Here is a 10645-nt window from a genome sequence, read left to right as displayed (position 1 = left end):
CACGAGCCCTTTTACCCCCACCTCCACCCCTAACCCATGACCATGGAGTATAGTCAATTCAAAGATGAGAAATAGATAATTTACCACAGGCCTGCCTACAATGTAACAAACACAACTGTAGCACCACAAAAAAGTACAAACAGTCATAGAAATGTGTAGACATTCACACAGATACTCGTCACTTTCCTCTACATGCTCTCAGAAAACCACAACTTGCCTCTGCTCTTGGAGTCACTGATGATATGAAAAGCGTGGGAGCTGAAATGAGCATTGCATTTTATTAAATGTTAGATTCGGTCTGGGGAAATTTCTTGCGGTTAATTAGTTAAGATGAATGTTATATAAATGATGCATTCTTATCATAAATGCTTGTACCAGGTTCAAACTCTAAATAATCAATAAACCATCAGCAGCAGTATATCAGTGACATTCTCAGCCAATGGTCCTGTGCACCCACACAGGTGGTTGGAATTATTTTTGGTTATTTCTAAAAACTGCACGGATGTGTCAAGACATCTCCCTGACTGTTTTTCTACTATGAAATATCCCACCTATTGTTTCAATAGAATGCCATGAAGAATTATATTTAGATCTATATTTTTTATGGTTAATTTAACTATAAATAAACATATGTTGGCCAATAAAGAGCAATGCAGAAAAGAGATGTTTGAGACAACTTACAGCAGTTTGCAATTAGAGTTTGGCCTCCAAGTTTAGTTTTCAACTGTAAAATATCTCACTCAGTATTTCTTGGTCACAAGAAACATCAGTCATGTTGTTATGTATATCAGCCAATCTGCTTTTTAAAACTCTCAATTATCTCAGTATCGGTATCTGCCCCAAGTAGTCCACCGAGTTCTGTGACCGTCATCGTTAGCAGTAAATAGCTCTGTCTAACGTTCATCTGAGCAGCCTTTCACGAAAGAGATGGTAGTTTTGGATGGCGGCAAGACAACATCTACAGCATGTCTTTCTGTCCTGGGACAGACAGCCAGGTCAAATGGACATTAATTAAGTCTAAACAATTAATCCCTATGATTCCCATATCTTTCAAAAGGTCACAGAGAACATTAATGTTGCTACTAGAGCCCAGCATGAGAGTGGTGCTTTCAGTTTGTGTTGTTTAACAATTATTTAAAAAAGTTTCCTTACTGACCAAATTGGTAAAGGAGAGAAGTTCACTTATTCAAGTTATACTGGCCCAGTACAAACCTTTACGTAACAGCCACATCAAAACCATTCCAAAGTCACCTAAAAAATATATCAAAAATCAAGAATCTAAATGTCCAAGGAGGACCTCAGAGAAAATCATGCATGCATCTTTAGTGGATCTTCAGATGCTGGGCCGCTTGTAGTTCCCTCCACAAGAACAAAACATGGAGAAGCAGCTTTCTGTTTTTATGCTCCTCGTGCCAGGAACAAACTCCCAAAGCACCTGAGACTAGCTAGCACATTACAGTCCTTTAAGTCAGGTCTTAAAACATTCCTGTTCTCTGAGGCCTTTTTAACCTTTAAAATCATATATAAGTATTTTTTAGCTCAATCCAATAGTCTTTTCTTTCTCTTTTAATTATCTATAATATAATTAATATATAATTTTAATTGTGTTTTAATATCAACTTTTTATCTCTTTTCACAGCATTTCATCTCTTTTTCTTTCGTTTTCATTTGCTCTCTTGCATATGTAATGCACTTTGAGAGACAGATGTTTATTGTGTTAATCTTGAGTTTATGATATATTGCACATCTATCTAGCTCTATATTATACCTTGGTATCTGGTTTTGTATCTTTGTGTCTGGAAAGCACTTTGAATGACTGTATTGTTTGGAAGGTGCTATATAAATAACTACTTCTTGATTAGGGATCATTCAGAGCACCTGCTGCACAGGGAGTGTTGCGCTGACTCCTCGGCAGGGATTGAGTGCAGCTGGGTGATTTCCTCTGGGCCAATCAGGATGTGGCGACGCACATTCTGGAGGGCATAAGAAGAGGGGCATACCAGCACACTGGTGGCTTGTTCCTGAAGCATTCTGACCCCCTATACAATGTGTGCAGACAAACCCTGTCCTTTGGGATCTGCTTTTGTTAAGTGCGGCAATAAGTAAGAGTACTCTGGCCCTTTAGTTCAGAGTGGACATAGAGCCCGTAGTGCCTAAATGTAACTGTAAAATTACCTGCTGCCTGAGAACCCCTATTTGTTTCTATTTAAAACCCCTTCCCCATTCATTCTTTTTTGTTACTTTGTTGAAAAGGCATAGTTTCCACTAAAATATATAGTCCTTTTCTCCAAGGGGGATACTTTGTTTTCACTTATGTGGATGGAAACCTGTGAAAACAATACGGCCATAATTGTATGCATGTCGATTTAACCCTACAGCCTCACGGCCAATGTGCTGCTAGTGTTGGCCTCTTTTGGGTTGCTGCGCACTAGCAAACTACAGGGCTTCTTACGGACTCTGAAGGTTACCTAAGCTAATGACGCACTGACTTGAAAATATGTTGCTTCCAGCATATGTGTGGTTATATTAAATCCAAATTGTATTTCCGTCATCTGTGTAACGGTGTCAAGTTGAAAGGAGTTCAACATGCAAAAACTAAAAAATCGGAATCGGCTTTATTGGCCGGGTATGTGTACAAGAGGACTTTGACTCTGGATTATGATTTTGACTGTTTCAATGTGAAACATAACATGTAACAGATTTAACAGTGGCTATATTTACAACAATGAAACTTCAATGGAAAAAGATGTCAATTCACAAAAACTAATGTTCATGTTTCAGTTAAGCTATCGAAGCTCTCCGATGCCCAACTTTTGTACTTTTGACTCAACTTTATTAAAACAAAGTGTGTGCGTTGGTGTGTACATGACAACCTTAGCTTGGGAAGTGGCGTACGCTCGTTTCCAGCCCTGTTTCGTACGTACACACTAAATGACCCCTGACCCGGTGAGGCATGGACTCGTCATGAGGCATGTTCTGACACTTTTTTTATTTCAGCATTAACTTCTTCAGCTGTTTGACCTACAGTTGCTCCTCTATTGGAGGCCAGTTTCAGCTACACACATGCATCAGAGAGCCTTAGTCACAAATGACCCTGTCACCGGCTCATGGCTTTTCCTTCATTGGAGCACTTCTGAAAGGTACTGACCACTGCAGACCAGTTTGGAGATGCTCTGACCGTCGTCGTCTAGCCATCACAGTTGGGTCCTTGTCAGAGTCGCTGCCCATTTTTCCTGCTTCTAACAGTTCAACTATGAGGACACAATGTTCACCTGCTGTCTGATCTGTCCCACCCACTGACGGGTGCCATGGTAACCCAATAATCACTGTTGTTCAATTCACCTGTTAGTGATCATAATGTTACGGCTGATAACTCTAACTTGATCTTGTTATACCGCCCTGTGGTGTTAAATGATAAACACACCTGGTAGTTTGCATGGTGTCCTGTCCCTGTGAGCAGTGGAGGAAACTTAATCCAGTATCTTAACTGGATCTCTGACTGCAGACTTATCTTGGTCTGCAGTCAGAGATACTGACCTGGAAGGACCTGTAGAGTTAATGATACACTTATTTTTAACAACCTGTAGGTTTAATGATATAGGTCAGTCTGGAAACTCTGATTTCAGTGGGACTGATTGGGTACAAGGAAGATAGCATTTACAACACAAGGGTGTGTCTCGACATTAAGTTGCAGTTCCCTTTGTGCTACTCAAAAAACAAACATTATGTACAAAAGGCATGGAGGGTAAATGGTAACATAATAAGTCATAGAAACAAAACTATTTCACATGGTGCAGTGCTGAGGATGAGGTGAGCACATACTTAAAATAAAAATAAAACCACTGACTTTTTGTCTCGCACAGGAAATGAACACCTGGGTGAAAGTCCGGTTTCTGGAGCTCCACCTTCTCACTCTGACCTTTTCTGCACCTACCTTCAAAAATGACGCCACAGGGCTACCGGCTGCGTTGAACTGTGACACTGAGGAGCCCCTCAGTGTGTTACAAAGTGACACCGACGGATCTTAACCAAGGCATCATTTGCGACAACTTGGGAGTGAGAATGCGTTGGATTCTGAGCACTCTGTACCTGTACTGTGGAAATGTGAGATGACCATGTCAGGTTTTCTGCAGGAACCTCAAACTGTTCACCTGCTCCACCTCAGCTCCACTGGGGTGTGTCCTTACATCCTTCTTAAAATCAACAACCAGCTACTTGATTTTGCAGGGATCCCATCAATCTGCATCCGAGTAACATGACTTTAAAACTTGAGTTTTCATGCAGGTAATTCGCCGATCTTTCCCATTAACATCTGTGGCTAGCATATGCGTCGGCACCTTGAACGGTTATGAAGTCACCAGCGAGGCTCACTTTGGTCAGGTTTAGGTTTCACACATGACCTGTGGGAAAGTTCTGTCTGTTTAACCCATCCACCCACCCCAACCAACTCCATTCCTTCTCTTTATACTACGTCACGTACTCCCCGTACAATAAAAGCACAGGCTAGTATTGGCGTATCACCGCCACACAAAATTGGACTTTGCCGTATGCATATCCAAACTTTTTGTGCACAAACTCGGATTTTTCACTTGCCAATATTATATGTTCACACTTTAAGAGCATTTTTCATTTGAAAACCACAAAATTTGTATCCAGATTCAAACACATTACTTGTATACCAATGAACATCCTTTATAAATAGATTTAGAATAGATATAAATACAGTTTAAGATTACTCACTTTTAATCTAATATTGGCTGTGATTTTTAGAAACAACTTGGCCACTAAACAGGAAAATAACAAAAGTCCAATAAATATGAAGACCTGCTTCAGAGGAAAGGCTCATGTATTAATTAACTTATATTGACTCTATAAACAATTTATTATAGATAAGGTTTTGCCCGCTCAGATGGCACTGATATCTGGGCTGGCCCATATTTGGGTGGAGTCGCCTTAAAATAAAGGATTAGGTCTCTGTTTTCACAGACAGACTTGGAGAAGACACCAGCGAGACGACATTCACAGGGTGAGTGGTCTTTGTAAAGCTTTCATATCTGATAAATGTTTGATTTCAATGATGACAGACGGACAAAGGAACTGGTTTCAAATGATTGTGAGGTTGTTGAACTGTCTGGGGCCTCCTAACTTCAGTAAGAGGATTTCTGATGTCTATAGACATATCATGGCGAACTGTGGTTCAATCATGATAAATCTCCTTTTGAACAAGCTCGTTATTTCTAACTGTAGAAGAATATATTATTTATTGTAAATTAATAAGCACTGTTTGAAAGTTTTGGCTGCCAGACTTTTTTACCACTTTGTACACATTAATCAGCAGGTTGCAGTCGACATTTTTATTGATTCAGCTCTCTGAGGCATTTTTCCTCTCAGTTTTCTCTTCTGGCTTTTCTATGTTAAAGGGGAGCTGAGCAGGAGAGAAGTCAGTTTGAATGTGTTTCCTTTTGTGCTTTGAGTCGCCTTCACTGTAAAAACTAAACTAACAAACCAAGCCGGCTTCTTTGCTTCAACAAAAGGTTTAACAGTTGTGGAACACGGGAAAGTTTGAGGTCTGTGTTCTGTCAGATGCAGGTTTGAGGGGAGGAGGAGTAAAGTTAATCTGACTCTTCAGTGTGCAACTACAACCCCACCTCCCGCTGATATCTGCAGCTTATCTGGTTTCACACAAACTGTTTTCTTGAATCATCCAAATGTCCAGATGAAACATGGCTGCCTCACAAAGTGCCATTCAGTTTAGATCTCCATGAAGCAGAGCAGTAACATCCTCCATCGGCTCCATGAGGCCATCTAGTGGACTGATGCTAGAAGTGGATCAGCTGATGGCAGCTTACTGCTCTCATTCTACCTGACCAATGAGAACAAGCAGCACAACAAAGCACTATTGATCCATGTATTGATTAGTTTGAAGTGTAGAGTTGTTTTTGCACCCATGTATAGGTTGGCGAGGACGTTGGTTGATTTCTGACAATGTTCTAATACATAAACAGTAAATGTTGTCTTGTTTTTCCTTTTCACCAAGAGTCAAAGCAGCAGGAGTTCCTGTTATGAGTGAGTTAGTTGTTTTATCTTAAAGTCATTCAGATATATCTTTTTTATTTTTCAGGAAACCACAGGTTGGACACGAAAATCACCACTTAAGTGCTGAAAAACACGTTAAAAATGGGGAACGTACCGTCAGAAAGTAACATGGGCGAAAACCTGAGATGCTGCAAGTGTGATATAGTCCTGCCTCCGTGCAAATCCTTCGATGATTTCCACAAAAGTACTGTTCATGGGCAGCTTGTGTATGTGTTCAATGGAGGAGAATACTACAGACCGGTTGGCGCTGATAATATGTACGAGTGTGAAAACTGCTTTAATAAGCCAATCAGGGATCAAGAAGAGGAGAGACAGAGAGAGGAGGAGAGACAGAGAGAGGAGGAGACCGGGTTACCAGCAGAATGTAATATGGGCGAAAACCTGAGATGCTGCAAGTGTGATAAAGTCCTGCCTCCGTGCAAATCCTTCAATGATTTATATGTAACTACTCTTAATGAGCAGCGAGTGTATGTGTTCAATGGAGGTGAATACTACAGACCATATGAAGTCTTTAAGCACGAGTGTGCAAAATGCTTTGAGAGTAAATGAGGAGAGAGGAGACTGGAGAAAGTCCTAAACGCTGTCTGAGATTAGATCAGACATTAGATTTAATGAGGAGCCTTTGGGGATTTTTTACAGTCCAAATCTTGTTTCGACTGTTTTGACATCAAAAAGGAGAAAACTTCAAGTGTCAATGTTGGATTATACATTATTCCTGATGTTGTATTGCTATTAAAATGTTTCAGGCATAACCTCTCAAAGTGTGCTTTAATTATCAATTTCAAATCGGTTGAATGCACCGTTCTTTTAAATCCTGTGTGCTGAACTGCTTCAAATAATTTGACTGTTTTTAATTAGAAATATCATCTTCATGTGCAGGACTGTTTCCTCCTGATTCAGCATCCATTAATGGGAAACACTTTCACTGTCAGACCTTTCTAAATTGATGCTGTCGTTCAGAGCAGTTGATGAAGAAAAGTGTTGATTTTCATCAAATATCATCAGATGAAGAGAATACTTTTATTCTCCTTTCTGTGCTCGCTATTCCTTCCACAGTATATTTTGTCTTGTCATTATCTTTTTAGTGTGCCGATTGTGGTAACTTCAACAACTAGAAAAGTAAAATCAACCATATGTATCTCAGAACTCGGAGATTTCCCAGTTGAAACTACCGACTTCCGATCTCAAAGCATTCCAGGTGCATGATGGTTCATGGCGCCAAAAGTGAACAAAAAACATCACACCTAACGTTCTGCATTATGTTACAGAGTGACTGTTTCACAAGCCTGGCTTTTATTTTAATATAGGGTTTAATTTTTAAATTTCTTTTTTTTTTTTTTTCATTTTAGGATTTAGGAACCAAAAACAGAAATAAGGTATGAAACGACAACCCCCGTAGTTTTCTGTTTCTTGGTTTTGTGGTCAGAACGTGCACGGACCCAGATTCCTTAATTACATTTGATGGCAGCTATTTAGCTTGTAAAACGTCAGCCATGACTGTATTGCTGCTTTTGGAGTATTAGGTAATTCGCCACCCCGCTATGTTCAATAACGTGACTGCTATCAACAGCGCTGTGCCAGATTATTATCTTGGTACTTTGATATTTAGATGTTTTTTAGTGATCGGTCCTTTTTGAGGTCCTGAAGCCTCACACAGCTTAATCTAGAAGTTATTTTGAGCACCAGAACCAAACTGAGACATTAGAAACCTCGAGTTAGCTGATTAGAGAGCTTTTCTCTGGTTGACATTTCTGTATTATGTATTACTAATTCTAAAATTCAAATACATTTTGAGATGCTGGAGCTTTGATTTCTATGAGTTGGAAACCGTAATCAAGATGAAAACAAAAAAGGTGCTTGAAATATTTCGCTTTGTGAAATGAATCTAGAATAAAATAAGATTCACTATGAATTATGCAAGAAAATTCACTTTTTCACATTATTCTTTTTTTAAGACTCAATCCTGTAGTTTACTTTTCACTACCTGAAACATTTATTACACTTATTTTCCTTCACAAACGTAACTAGTTAGCACTTCCGGTCTGTATGAGACAGACGCTGAAGGAACCTTTTGCGACACCCTGAGATGAGAGCGATCTGGCTTATCACCACAGATTTATTTATTTTTTTTAGTGAATCTCAACAATGTAATTATTGATGACTCTAAATGTTCTTAAATATGAACTTTAAATCATTTAACAACACTGACGAACCCCACACAGATTAGTATCTCTTTATGATAACATTAATTGGAGGTGCATGGCACTCCCCTCTGCAGCCTGGTACTCAACCCTGCGGCCACTTCCCCCTCCGCTCTCTGCCTTTCAAAGGACTTTGTGTCCCCAACAGTTGAGGTGCAACCACTTAGAATAGAATCTAACCGAAGAGTGCCAAATCTAACATTACCCCTTTTAGAAAGTTTAATCTTAAATAAAAGATGATGAGTTACTGAAGAACAGACTGGGAGATCTGATATTAATGAATCATTAATGATTAATTCAAGAATATCTGAGAAATGATCATACTGACCACTTTCTATAATGTCCTCCATTATCAGGGTTGTACTCTTTAACAATTCATCAACAATGAATTAATCCCTGATCTTACTTAACTAATCCATTAAGTAAACATTAGCTACTCCATAAATTGCTGTTCTCATTCATTCCCTGGTAATTACTGAATATGTTGTGTAACCTTATTGTAAAGTTTTTTTCTTTTTCTTCCACAATCAGGAGCTTAAAATATTTGATTTGTTGTAAAAAAAAAAAAAAAAAAAAAGACTTTGGGAAATACATAAATTCATTTTAGCTCTCGCCAAATAATAAATGTGGGCTTTTATTCCTCTGTGACAACACGTCTTAATTTAAACAGCTACAACAGAACTGCAGCTGTTTATAGTGCAGTTACTTCATGTTGAGCTCATTCTGTTAACACAGCCTTTAAAGATATTTTAACAGAAACAAACATGGCGGAGAAAGCAGCTTTCATGTCTGCAGCTTTGTGAAACCTCAGAGGAGCGACCTGCTGCAGTTAGTAACACAAAGAGTGACTAACTGCTGAGCCTTAGTGCTGATAACAGGTCAGTGCACCAGGGAGGGCCGAATGTAAAGAAGGGCCTCACCCCTCTGAAAAACTTTATATAGCACTTTTTAAAACAAAGTACAAAAAACACAGAATTAAAGACTTAAGGCTGGTGTAGTTTTATATTTTTTCTTAATAATCAAATCTCCTGAAAACAGTTAGTCCATCTCTAAATCTTGGGTCTTACTTCCCAATGCTGTATCAGTTCTTACTGATAAATGTTTATATGCATCACTAGCAATCAGTATAATAATCAGTAGGAATGTTTTCTGAGAGACTGAGTCAGAATAAACTTGTGTGTGTGTGTGTGTGTGTGTGTGTGTGTGTGTGTTCATGGTTGGTGAATGAACGTCTCGGGTTACGTATGTAACCCTTGTTGCCCGAGAAGGGGAACGAGACACTGCGTCGGTGACGACACTATGGGAACGCCTCTGGGCGTGGCAGGGCTGAATCATGAATGAAACTACTCCAATCCTATTGGTGTTGCTAAAACGGTAGCGTGTGACGGCGTAACTGGAGGCGTATATAAGCATGCCGGCACACAGGACACATCAGCTCTTCGCTATGAAGCAAGGCACTCCAGGCAGGGTGAGGTGTGGCGGATCAACGCAGAGTCTCGTTCCCCTTCTCGGGGAACAAGGGTTAGACACGTAACCCGAGATGTTCCCCTTCAAGGGAACTCGAACTGCGTCGTTGGAACTGCGCCCCCTCAGGGCCCCACAGCTGCCACAGGGCGGGCCGCGGGTGAAAGACATGGCCCTCCGCCTGGGACAGCAGGTCTCTCCTCAGAGGGAGCTGCCAGGGCGGGCCCTCCAGGAGCAATATTATGTCCAAGAATCCACTCAGGTCGGCCAAAACGGTGCTACGAGCAGTAGGCGGACACCGACCTGACGCTCCCGCCCCAGAACCCCCGGGAGCAGAGCAACTGGGGGAAAAGCATACAGACGTCTGCACCATGGCATCCAGCCCTAGCGGGGCTGGGGGCGAGAGGGAGAACCACAGTGGACAGCAGAGAGTGAACTTCTTGTCCCAACACCTGGCTCTGCTCCGAGTGCACCGCAGTCCAGACCACCCCGCTGAACCTGGGGGGTCGGACCCGGAACTGCAGCCTGTAGCCATCCACTACGGTAGGCAGGATCCACGGGGAAATGTTCGCAAGCCCCTCGGGGCTAGTGGCCGGTGGGGAGGAGGCGGGGGGGTGGTAGTGGGCCCCCTTCTCGAAACCTCAGGACCTCTTTCCCCGGGCCCACCTGGGGACCGAATGATGGTCCTCAGATCCGTCTTCTCGGGGGGCTGTGGGCGAGAGCTCCACCTAATGTCCCAGGTTTGTTGAGGGGGGCCACAGGAAGACCCAGACCGGCGGGGGTGATACTGCTCAAATGCCTCTCCCTGCGTTTTGACGTGCTGGAACCTGCTGACGACAGTGTCCACTGCCTCACCAAACAGGCCAGTAGTTGTGAGGGACGCA

At 41.4% G+C, this 10645-nt stretch overlaps 1 protein-coding gene and 1 long non-coding RNA gene across 4 annotated transcripts in view; one reads left to right on the top strand and one right to left on the bottom strand.

The window, feature by feature from the left end:
• Nucleotides 1–1808, bottom strand: part of LOC123979337 (monocyte chemotactic protein 1B-like) — a 4221-nt gene extending 2413 nt beyond the window's left edge. Inside the window, exon 1 of one of the 3 annotated variants that reach the window (XM_046063221.1) lies at nt 1769–1808. The gene's annotated coding sequence lies outside the window, so the exon portion shown is untranslated. Of the gene's footprint in view, nt 1–1212; nt 1453–1768 lie in introns of those variants that run through there. The other 2 variants (XM_046063223.1, XM_046063220.1) reach the window with 2 other exon arrangements.
• Nucleotides 1809–2070: 262 nt separating this feature from the next.
• Nucleotides 2071–6773, top strand: LOC123979207. Its single transcript, XR_006827183.1, has 3 exons — nt 2071–3311; nt 3864–5026; nt 6122–6773. It is a non-coding gene; the product is annotated as an uncharacterized LOC123979207 (long non-coding RNA).
• The last annotated feature ends 3872 nt before the right edge of the window (nt 6774–10645 follow it).

This window comes from Micropterus dolomieu, linkage group LG11, assembly GCF_021292245.1.
Source record: "Micropterus dolomieu isolate WLL.071019.BEF.003 ecotype Adirondacks linkage group LG11, ASM2129224v1, whole genome shotgun sequence".
Taxonomy (NCBI): Eukaryota; Metazoa; Chordata; class Actinopteri; order Centrarchiformes; family Centrarchidae; genus Micropterus; species Micropterus dolomieu.
This window is presented reverse-complemented; position numbering and strand designations above follow the sequence as displayed.